Genomic DNA, 10,628 nt, shown 5'->3' with positions numbered 1-10,628 from the left:
GCGACAGCAGGTACAGCTGCGGCATAGCATGCAGTGGGGAGGGCAGGAAGCGCGAATCTCCGTCGAAGAAGGATAGGGGTGATTTGCGGTGCGGCTCCCAGCCTCCAACGGGCCACGGACTCATGGAGACCAGGGAGCACGGTCGACCTGTGGTAGACTGGCAGTGGTAGGTGCACCGTGCACGCCGGGCAGGCGGGCGGCGGCTCCGTGCCTTCGTGGGTCGTGCTCGGCCCTGGGGATGGCGCGGTCTGGGTGGAGATCGTGTGCGCATCCCAGTCCCAGGCTCCCAGCAAGAGGGGTTAAGGCCTTAAGGGTGAGATGGAAGGAAGCACGGCGCAGTGTGGCGACAAGGGTGCCGCGCTGGTCGCTGGTGGTGGAAAGGGATCGGAGAGTCGGAGGTGGTGGCGCGGCGAGAAGCCACGGCGTCGGACGGTAGGACCAACGTGGGCTGGAGGCACGCGCCTGGTAGGGTGGAGGCGGTGGTCGGTGGGCAAGTTTGAGAAAACTTACATGCCGTAGAAGGCCAACGCCGTGAGCCAGATGAGGGCCGCCGCCGCTGCAAACGCCGTCTTGGTGAGGAACGACACGGCCCCCTGGATATGCCCGTCTGCGGCGTAGCTGCCGCCGCCTTCACCGCCAGCGCGGATGTGCGCGACGATGATCAGCGCCATCCCTATAAAGAAGGTCGCGGCCGCTGCCGCTGGGAGGACACGGGCAGCAGCCAGGCCGAGCGCGCGAGCTTGCGCGCCAACATCGCCGCCGACCGGCCCTGCAGGCTGCACGAAGAAGAAAAACTCGAGGGTGCCAACCGAGGCGCACAGGATAGCGAAGAGTCAACAGAGGCGGCGGCTCCCTGTCCCTGCGGCGCCCGCGGCCGCAGCCGTGGAGTGCTGCAGATGGCGGTAGATGGCCGCGGTGGCAGTGGCGAGCGCTGCCAGCGGCAGCAGCAGCTCGATCGTGCTGTCGAGCAGTGCGGCTTGAGTAGATAGATCCGCACCCAGCTGCGGGTCGAGGAAGGGGAGGATCTCAAGGGCGATGAATGCCGTGCACAGGTCGACGACGGCGGCGGCGAAAAGTACAAGAGGTCATGGATTGGAAGGCCTCGACTTCGGTTCATGAAGTTCGGAGTTTTCTAGGGTTAGCAGGATATTATCATCGTTTCATCCCAGATTTCTCAAAGATAGCTAAGCCCATGACTAGGCTACTTCAGAAAGATGAAAAGTTCAATTGGACACCAGAATGTGAAGCAGCTTTTGACACCCTCAGGACTCTATTAACTACAGCTCCTATCTTGGCACAACCCGACATTGAGAAGCCTTTCGATGTATTTTGTGACGCATCAGGTATAGGTTTGGGGTGTGTGCTCATGCAAGAAGGAAGAGTTATTGCATATGCTTCTCGGCAGTTGAGAAAGCATGAAGTCAACTACCCCATGCATGATTTAGAACTTGCAGCAGTTGTTCATGCATTAAAGATATGGAGACATTATTTGTTGAGCAATATATGTTATATATATACTGACCACAAAAGTCTCAAGTATCTCTTTACCCAACCAGAGCCGAACATGAGACAGTGAAGATGGCTAGAGCTGATTAAGGACTACAATTTGGAAGTGCATTATCATCCTGGGAAAGCCAATGTTGTAGCCAATGCACTTAGTCAGAAATCTCATTGCAACACTGTAGAAGCATTGTTGGAAGATTGATTCAATTTGTTATATCCTGTTGTACTACACAATATCACTATCAGTTGTTCACTTGAGAGCAAAATCATAGAGCTGTACCTGACAGATGTAGGTATAAGTCACATCAAGAGAAAGATGCATGATCAAGAAACCAAGCATTTCAGATTAGATGAAAAGGGTGTACTATGGTTTGAGGACCAACTTGTGGTACCGAAAGACCGTTAGCTTAGAAATTAAATTCTAGAGGAAGCTCATTCGTCCAAATTGTCTATCCATCCGGGTAGTAGTAAGATGTATCAAGATTTAAAAATCCATTTTTGGTGGACTAAGATGAAGAAGGAGATCGCAGCCTATGTCGCTAGGTGCGATAACTGCAGTAGAGTAAAAGCTATTCATATAAAATCTGCTGGGTTACTTCAGCCATTGCCTATTCTAGGTTGGAAATGGGAAGAAATTAGTATGGACTTTATCATGGGCCTTCCAATGACACAACAAGGTCATGATTCAATATGGGTCATTGTAGATCATCTCACCAAGTCAGCATATTTTATACCTATGAACATAAGCTATCACGTGGGGAAGTACGCTGAGCTGTATGTTTCTTAGATCAAGAGACTACATGGAGTACCCAGGACCACAATCTCAAACCGAGGACCACATTTCATAGCTCGTTTCTGGGAGCACTTGCACCAGGCGTTGGGGACTAAATTGATCAGAAGTTCGGCATACCACCCGCAAACTTTAGGACAAACTGAGCGAGTGAACCGGATCTTAGAAGATTTGCTAAGAGCTTATGTTATATCTTCCAAGGGTTCATGGGAGAAATGGTTACCTTTAGCTGAGTTCTCCTACAACAACAGTTATCAAGCAAGCATCAAGATGGCTCCGTTTGAAGCCTTGTATGGCAGAAAATGTAGAACTCCATTGAATTGGATTGAGCCCGGTGAAAGGAGATACTTTGGTATTGACTTTGTAACTACAGCTAAAGAGCAAGTGCGTATTATCCAACATCATATGAAAGCAGCTCAATCAAGACAAAAGAGTTATGCTGATAAAAGAAGAAGACCACTGACTTTTGAAGTGGGTGACTATGTGTACTTGAAGGTATCACCCATGAAGGGGGTGAAGAGATTTGGAGTGAAAAAGAAGCTTGCGCCTAGATATGTAGGGCCATACAAGATTATGGAATGGAAAGGAAATGTTGCTTATAAGTTACAACTTCCACCAGATATGAGTGCAATATTTGATGTCTTCCATGTTTCCCAGTTGAAGAAATGTCTTCGTGTACCAGAAGAAGCTATTGCGCCCACCAATATAAAATTTCAATCGGATTTGACCTACGAAGAAAAGCCAATCCGAGTGTTAGAAGAGATGGAAAGAGTGACATGGAGTAAGATCATTAAGTTCTATAAGGTGGTGTGGAACAATCACAGTGAACAAGATGCTACGTGGGAATGAGAGGACTATTTACGAGAGGTTTATCCCACCTTTTTCCAAGAATAGTAGGTCTTGCAAATCTCGAGATGAGATTTATATAAGGGGGAGGGGCTATAACACCCTAGGTGTTAGCCTTGCATAAATTGACTTGCATTGCATGAGCATGAGCATCAAGCATTCATATTTAAGCTTTTATAATTGAAACATTTGATTGAAACATATGCAACATTGCTTGTTATTTTATGTTTCCCTGTATATATATTCATATGATCATGAGTGGATACATGTAAATGGTTTATGTGAGTCACTAAAACATATTAGCTACACTTATGATGACTAGTGGAACAATGTTCATGAAGATCATTTTGTCTAATCAAGTACTTAAGTGATGCTATGCATGTGGACCCGGACAGCTTTATGTGTAACCAATGCATGAAATGAGTATGTCACCTTACAAATAGCTTAAACATGTTTAGAGTATCATTTTGAACAACTTTGGTATTCATGACTAAGGGTAATTTGGTCACTAAGCCATAGTTTAAGTGTATACCATCATTTGAATATAGCATGTTTGACCAAGTTTGAACTATGTGCTAGAGACTTTGCATGGATGTGGTCACTAAAGCAAAGTTGTAGTATTTGATAAGGGTAACAACTTTTATATTTGGGTCATAGACTGGTTTAGCACCTAACATGCTTGAATTAGGCTCACAAGAATCATCAATTTCCTATTTTCAACACTTTGAGAAATTTTCTAAGTCACATACCCTGACAGTGCTGACAAGCTCGACTTTGGGATGAAATAACTCGAGTTTGGTTGAGAATTAGGGCATGAGTTCTAAACAAGAATTTGAGATGGTACTTAAGGCTACGATTTTCGTTTTAGAGTCATTCGCTGAATCGCTTTGTATCGGGAGTAATTTCACCTTGAAATCGCGTCGTCGGGACTGTATCGGGGCGCTGATGTCTGAATCGGCCCGGTCATCATGGTCGACCAGCTTCAGATGTTGGCCGCCGCGTGGACATGAGGAGGCCGCGCGTCGCCGCCGGTCTATCCAGCCAGGCAGCGCTGGGCCCAAGCGCCCTTATCACCCCCAGTGCTCGCCCGTGACGCCCGTACTCCCATTTCGCCTTGGACTGCCTCCTCCTTCACCGTTCGCAGCAGCGCAGCACCGTCACGGCACAAGCAGCGCCGCCGTCGCCATCACCTGCACCAGTTCGCTCCGCCTCACCCGTTCGCCACCATAGCCACTCCACTACCATCTCCGAGTCTCACCACACCTGCCTGTGCTCACCAACAGCGCCTGGTAAGCCGCTGTGCCGCGCACGACCTCGTCGGAGCATCACCGCTGAGCCCCGTCATCGTGGCCACACCATCTCCGTCCACCATTCTCGGTGTTTTCTTGTGTGCTAGGTTCTCCATGGTCAGTAGATGCTCCTCCGAGCTTTAGCTTGAGTCGCCGTAATCACTGCCAGCGTAGCGCCATCAACCCGCACCGCCGCGCCGCCATGGCCGTCACCGTCGAGCTCCGTGTCGCTAATCCATCCAAATAACTAGCCTAGCATGGGCGCAAGATCGAGGTGGTCACGTAGATGAGGTGCCGCCGCCGGTGAAGCTTGCCGTCGGCGAACTCTGGCCGTGCAAGTGTTGAGCAGCGCCGCTGTTCTATTTCGTTTCACTGACAGATGGGGCCGACTGACAGCGGGTCCTAGTTGTCACTAACTGTACAGCAGTAGGATAGTTCATTTATTTCCTATTTAGATGCAATCTTTGAAAATGGATAAGTTGAGTTATAGAGATTCAAATATTATGAACCAAATTTTGTTGTATTCTTAAGGAAGTGTAGTATTTTATAAAAATATCATATGTACAGTTTCTGATGTTTTTATTGGGGATTTAAATGTGTCTATATAAATGCTTTTTTTATGTTTACCATTTTATAAATTTGATATCTTGAGCTAGAAAAATGATAAAAATATGATTCCAATTTTGTGGGTTTTGTATTGACATGCTCTAGCTAGGAAAAATAATAAGCTTACCGTAAACTTGAATTAAATATGGTCTTTCTATTTACTCATTAATAAATAGCATTTTTTCTAAGGAAATTTGTAGGGACAAAAATATATAATATATTGCTATGCAAATTTTTGTACAGTAGTATGGCACTATTGTGATGCTAGAAAAAAATATATAACCTGTTGTTTGACAGTTTTCTATAGGGTTTACTATTTTTGCTAAAAGTGGCATTTCTAGCTTGTCATTTTTGTAAAGCATGTTATATATGTGCAAATGGTATGAAAATTTCACAGTAGCCTATTGTGAGCATTAGGAGTCCACTGTAATTTTCTGAGAATTTATTATGCAAATTGGGTATACTTTAGTATTTAACCTAATTATCTAGTTTATTTGATAAAGGCATTTAAATGAATAGTTTGGGATTGGACATTATGTTTTCTTAAGTGTATTTGATGTCCTTATACTGTTGGTATGATTGTTGAGGTCAAATTTGGAATGTTTATATGCAATAGAAACATTGTTGTTTTATAATTCGAGTGAGAAGAGTTTTCGGACAGATTCCGTGACTTGGTATATTGCATAGTAAGAATTATGTTTTCTGTAGAAATGGTTAATAACAAAGTTGTAGATAACTCACTAATCTACCTTGTGTTAAATTTTCAGTCATAGGACTTAGGGTTTTTGAGTTCTTGCTGTTACAAGTTTGTTGTCCAAAAGGTTTACTTTCTGGACAGATCTAATTAAATGATTTGTTTGCCCTACATAACTCTTGAATCACAGTGAGAGTATTAAAGGAAAGTTGTATATAATTTTATAAGCTTTCTAGAAAGTCCAAGATCGCCACATTTAGATAAGTAGAACTTCAGTTATAAGTAAAACAAGTAGATGTTGTTTTATGGTATAGTAAATGCTTTGTTGAAGTAGTTGATTAAATAATCAAGAAGAGATATGCACATACTCAGTAAAATATTATGCGCTTGTTATTACTTTAACACCATGTTGTTAAGAATACTTACAAGAATCTATTCATCATGTATCACCATACTATACTTGTCAACATGAATGCATTCGCCATATCTTATGTCATACTCATGCATCTAGGATAGACGGAGGAGATAACATTGCTGGAGTTCAACGAAGGAGAGAAAGAGGACTAGCAAGAGATTCCTCAAGCTGCAGCTCCTAAAGGCGAGGAGCAGACCCTAGAAGAGCTTCCAAAGTGCCCTGACCACCGCCCCACTTCCTTTCTGAAAGGCACCAAAGCATTCTAAGTCTCCCAGTTTTTTTACAAAATATTACTCAAGTCCTTATGATTGATGCATTAGGTTATAAGAGTTGATTGGAACCACTTGATGCATATAATTTCATTGTCTAGTAAATGTACCTTTAACCCTGTATAGGTCTAGGATCGAATGTATGCTTAGCCATGCTTAGACCGGTAGAAGTCGGGTGATTTCCTATCACCTGCGAGATATAGGTGGATACCGAAGCACGGTTGGCTATATTTGCTATCGTGGAAAAGAACCATGGGGTAAAAGTAATTCAAGGCCGGGCGGAGTCTATGGTAGGTTGACTCATGTAATTCTATCTATGCCGATTAAGGACCGTACCATTGTTGGCATTTCTGACAATATTGAACGCATGCCTATCACTTAGCTGGTCGGATAACTCGTTCCGACCACGAAGCCGAGTAGCTCAACTCAGGGCGGGCCACGCTCTATAAGAGTGTGCACTCTGGATGGTAGTAAGGATGTGTGGGGAGCTAGACTGAGCCCAAGGGCAGGCTGGGCCTGAACGTCCTGGCATTTGGTTGTCCCTGATTGTGCGGCGTTGGGCGAACCCGCGAAATGTGTACTTGAGTTATACCAAAGGTGACCTAAAGCAACCATGGCTGGTAGACCTGGGTTTATGTTAGGAATAAATTCTCAGCTGGTTGAAATCGATTCGAATCGCCATCTCTCCCGGATAGTGAGAAACTTGGCTAGCCCCAACATCATAGTAATTGTACTATGAAATATGATGGTTCGGATAAACATAGAATTACAATACCTGCTATGGTTACTATTGTGTGCTCTTAAAATGATATACCACATGTTTGGCACAGGATAGTTGCTAATTTAGAGATGGATAGTCATAATTAACTTGATAATAGAATTATAATTGTATAACTGAGTTAATCGCTTTTATACAAAATGTTGTTAAGCTATATCCACTTATACAGCCTTGCATGATCCTTGGAGTTATTTTATTTCTGGTTTATGACGGGTAAGCCTAGCTGAGTACCTTCTCGTACTCAGGGTTTATTTCCCATTGTTGCAGATGGCACTGTGTATCATGGTTATTGCAAGAGTTGCTTCTATCTCGCTGTGGATGAGGAGTAAGCCTTGGGCAGGCTTTTTTATTAATCCCTCTACATGCTTTTATGGACTGTGATCATATGTTGGCACTGTATCAAACTATGTTGGCAAATGCTACTTTCAAAGTAAATTTGCTTCTGCTTTTGTTTATCAAACTTGGTTTGTAATAACTTTATTTCATACTCTGATGATGGAAATGTATCTGTGAACTTTATGTAATATGAGACATGTATGTTGAATCTTGTATGATCTTGGTTGTTGTAAATCGTTTATCGAGACCCATCGTGATACTCGATGGACTACCGGATTTATATGGGTTCAAGTATGATAGTGCGACCGCTTGCGGGCTACCATTGTACTTGTACTCTTATAAATTAGTCAGTTCTATGACAGGACGCTCCGGTCATATTGACCGGACGCTAGATCTCAGCGTCCGGTCATGTGATACACGCCACGTGTCCCCTCTCTTTGAATACTGTTCACCCGATCTCAATGGTCAACAATCGACCGCACGCTGCGGCATAAGTGACCAGACGTTGAACCTCCAGCGTCCGGTCGTTTCCAGTAAGGTTCTAGAAATGAATTTCTTCGATCATGCTTGACCGGACACGGCCAGCGTCCGGTCACTCTGCGACTCCTCTGTGCGTGACCATGTCAGTGTGACCGGACGCAGCCAGCCAGCGTCCGATCGTTTTAGCGCCAGCGTTCGATCGATGACCGATGCTGTGCTTTTTCTGCTGCTACTGACCGGACGCACCGGTCCTTTAGAGACCAGCGTCCGGTCACTTACAGTGACCTCCATCTTTTCTGTCTAGGGCGCCGATGAAGTTCCTAACCCTTGCCCAAATGTGCCAACCACTAAGTGTATCACCTTGTGCACATGTGTTAGCATATTTTCATAAACATTTCCAAGGGTGTTAGCACTCCACTAGATCCTAAATGCTTGTGCAATGAATTAGAGCATCTAGTGGCACTTTGGTAACCGCATTCCAATACGAGTTTCACCCCTCTTAATAGTACGGCTATCAAACCTAAATGTGATCACACTCTCTAAGTGTCTTGATCACCAAAATAAAATAGCTCCTACCATTTGTACCTTTGCCTTGAGCCTTTTGTTTTTCTCTTTCTTCTTTTCAAGTCCAAGCACTTGATCATCACCATGGCATCACTATCATCATGTCATGATCTTCATTTGCTTCACCACTTGGAATGTGCTACCTATTTCATGATCACTTGATAAACTAGGTTAGCACTTAGGGTTTCATCAATTCACCAAAACCAAACTAGAGTTTTCAACGGGCCCCCACGTGACTACTGGCGCTGGAGGAGGGCATCGAGCCCCGCGCGACTGCCGGGAGGCTGAGCCCCAGAACCCTCGCCACCCTAGGGTGCGCCGTCGAGTGCCGCCGCACGGAGAAGAGGGGGGTGCGACACCGTGTGCCTCCGTTGGAGAGGGAGGTCCTGTCACCGCATGGGGGAGAGGGAGGGGTGGCGTGGGGGAGAGACGGAGGGGCTCGGAGGAGAGGGAGAGCGAGGGAGAGAGAGAGGGAGTCGAGACAGAGAGAGAGAGAGAGGAGGGCAGTAAATATTTTGGACGGTTGAGTTAGTGACTGTACGTGGGGCATTTGTAGGGGCGGCTCAATCACCTACCGCCCCTACAAATAGAAACACCGGGGGTGGCTGGTGAGTGAGCCGCCCCTACAAATCCTACCCATTTATAGGGGTGGCTCGTATCACCAGCCGCCCCTGCTGTTTCATTTGTAGGGGTGGCTAGTCTCGTGGATCCCGAGCACGTCACTATAGGGGCGGCTCCATCACCAGCCGCTCCTAAAAAAATTGTCCCGTTGCTACAAACCGTTTTTCACGTAGTGTCTTTCGCGGCGCGTACGGAAGAGGTCTCGGACCTAGGAGGGGCGCTCCGGACTCGGCGTTTCGCGGGTCCAGTCGCGCGCTCAGGAGAAGCGCGAGCAACGTGGCGCTCGGGGAAATGTCGTAGGAGAGGCTGGACCCTGGAAGTTGGTCCGGAAGCCAGGTCCAGACTGGGTCCAGAGGGTTTTTCCTTCTCTGGATCCATCCAAACCCCGAAGGGAGTTGGTCCGGATCTAGATCCGGAACATGGGTCCGGTTCCACGTAGACAGCACGGTTCTTTAGTATCCGTTGTGATCTCACTAGCGCGGTTAAACGTGGGGACACGTGGCACGATCTGGGGGTTTGGACCTTTCCGAGGGCATAACGGCTATAATTTTTTGGGGGCTCTATAAATAGATCTTGGGCGTGTTTGGCTCTCTCTCTTGGTTATTCTTACATGTGATAGCATCCTTTGAGGTGAGCAAACACCCTCCCACTCATCTCTTTGCTTGATAGTGCGAATCAAAGTGAGATTGAGTGATTCCAAGTGTATTTGTTTGAGTGATTGCATCTAGTGGCACTTGGGGTCGATTTGCTACGGTTTTCTTGTTACTCTTGGCGTTTGCTGACGTCTAGATGCTTGAAGCAGCGGAGGAGTGTTGGCAAGAGTTGGTGATTATTGTTGGCCACCTCTCGGTGATTGTGAGGGGTTCTTGTGCCTTCCCCGGTGGAGCACCAAAAGCAACTCTAATGGATTGCACGTGGCTTGTGTGATCCCCATCTTGTGTTGGTTGTGCGGCACCCGATTGCAGGTTAGGCGTGTGATGCCTATTAGCACGTGAACCTTCAAGTGGGTGAATCGCCACAACAGGGACTAGCTTGACGGCAAGCAAGTGAACCTTGTGAGAAAAATCATTGTGTCATCTTATTTTCGAGGAATTCATTTGGTATTCATCGTGATTGATCGATTGTCACTTACCACGGCGGTATAACCACTGTATCTCTACTGTGTATTTACATTTCTAATGTAGCTAAGCTCTTTAGTGTAACTAGTTTTGAGAGCTAGCTTGTGTCTTGTTAATTTGGTTAGTGAGGCTCTTTGAGGGCTCACTAACTCAGAGAGTAGTGACTTAGCCTTTGTTTGACTTAAAGATCATAGCAACTAGAATTATGAATTATTGGCTTATGTTTTTAGTAGGCTAGCACAACACTCACTTTATCACTTAATTATCTAATTACTTGGATTAGCGTTGTTATAGAATTTTATAGCCCCTCGAGCCATTC

At 45.7% G+C, this 10,628-nt stretch overlaps 1 pseudogene; it reads right to left on the bottom strand.

Annotated features, from left to right (window-relative positions):
• Positions 1-506: 506 nt before the first annotated feature.
• Positions 507-1,073, bottom strand: LOC136523654 (uncharacterized; annotated as a pseudogene).
• Between the last annotated feature and the right edge of the window lie 9,555 nt (positions 1,074-10,628).

This window comes from Miscanthus floridulus, chromosome 18, assembly GCF_019320115.1.
Source record: "Miscanthus floridulus cultivar M001 chromosome 18, ASM1932011v1, whole genome shotgun sequence".
In the NCBI taxonomy this organism is placed as follows: domain Eukaryota; kingdom Viridiplantae; phylum Streptophyta; class Magnoliopsida; order Poales; family Poaceae; genus Miscanthus; species Miscanthus floridulus.
The sequence above is the reverse complement of the archived record's forward strand: the minus strand, read 5'-3'. Positions and strand labels throughout refer to the sequence as shown.